The sequence below is a fragment of the Meleagris gallopavo genome, chromosome 1 (assembly GCF_000146605.3).
Source record: "Meleagris gallopavo isolate NT-WF06-2002-E0010 breed Aviagen turkey brand Nicholas breeding stock chromosome 1, Turkey_5.1, whole genome shotgun sequence".
Taxonomy (NCBI): Eukaryota; Metazoa; Chordata; class Aves; order Galliformes; family Phasianidae; genus Meleagris; species Meleagris gallopavo.
This window is the reverse complement of record NC_015011.2, coordinates 93,317,107-93,318,858: the sequence shown is the minus strand read 5'-3', so window position 1 is coordinate 93,318,858 and position 1,752 is coordinate 93,317,107.

The following is a 1,752-nucleotide window of genomic DNA, read 5'->3' as shown; positions in this document are numbered from 1 at the left end:
TTTTGTTTTGTTTTGGGGTCTGTTTATTTGTTTTACAAAATACTGCTTGTAAAAGATATAAAAATACATAGATCCGAAGAGTTGTGAGCTAAGCATTTTTGTTTAGGCTTCTGAGTTACAGCTATTATAAAGTAGCAAAATGTATCCTCTCTTAAATTTTTATTTTTGGTATTAATGGCTTTAACTTAATGTAGTGTGTATTTTGCTGATCTTTAACAAAAGAAGAATAAAAATCTGAGTGGTCAGGCTGAGCTCATAGCAGTTCTTTTGACTTCTGCTCTGAATGTACTTAAAAAGTAATGACCTCTTTAAACAGGAATGATGAACACCTGAAAAATCGATGTATGTACATAGTTGAAATGTAATGGTTTAGCTATGAATTGATTTCATATGCTTATGTTCTCAAGTGGTAAATGTCTTTTTGAAAAGAAGACAATCAGTGCCATACTTTCCCAAAGCTTGATTGCATGTATCTAATCTGCTGTAGGCAGTTTTAGGCAAATGGAGTAGGCTTAAATCTGCATACGCTTTATGACAATGCTCAGAAGTATTTCCACTGGCATTATGCATTACTTGGATAACCTGCGAATATCTATGTCTGGACCTTTTTAGAGGAACATTAGAAGACAAATGAAAGAATGATTCATGGCATTGGGAGTGTCTTTCTTGCATTAATTTCACCCTGTATCCTAGATCAAAAAGAAAAAGCAGGTGTACTTTTATACTATTTGGACATAAATTAGAGTAAAGGAAACAGTGAAAAGTTCAGTGTTGCTGGAAACTTCCCTGTACTGCCTGTCATGGAATTAATGCAAGAGCAGATTTTCTTAGACACAACATTTGTGGTCACATAATGGTCAAAATATTCCAGGGCTGTGTTTTTTCCACTTTTCCCTTCAGCAGTGTTCCAAATGAAGTCTCTCACACACGCCTTTTACTTCAGTGAATATGTGTGTTGAGGGTGAGGGTCAGAGAGGTTGAACTCATCTTCCTTGCTCTGCTTTTAAGACTTGCAGTGCAGCTCAATGACACTAGTCCAAAGCTGATAACAGTCCTAATCCAGCTTAATAAAACCGTTTCTTGCAACTCATTCAACATGGTAAAATTCAATGCTTCATTTGTATTGAGATCACATTGTGTGCAATGCTAAATCTTTCACAGGAAAGATTTCAGCAATGTTGTTTGCATCCATAGCACTATTTTGTTTAAAATTCAAGTATCTTTTTAAATACACTATATGAAACAGTCAAAAAATTAATATATCATAAATAATTAGACCTTGGCACAGTTAAAATTCTCCCTGTGACAGATAAATAACTTCACTTATGCTATTAAAATGCATTTAATTATAACATCCTCAGTTGCACTGCCAAATTATAAAAGGGTTTGTGAAAATAGTCATTTGTCTGAACTATCTATGGATTAATGCTCTTGGGCTGTATGGCCTCTAGCATGTAGCATTGGAAAATGGATTTGTAACTCGTTGAGACTTTTTGCCTAAAGGAACGTCCATTAGGTGTGCATTTATTCTGATTTTGGGTTATGAGCACCACACCTGTCATGTAATTTTCTGTTTCTTTTCTAATTGTTGCAGAACTCAGCTTTGAATTTGCTTTTTTTAAAGTTTTGTTTCCAAATGTTATTAATTTTCTTATTATTACTTGGTTTCAAACAGCTATTTAGTAATATCATTATAAGTCTCTCATCTCTGCATGTCCTGGCAAAGTAAACCTACTAGAAAAAAAAAAAAAA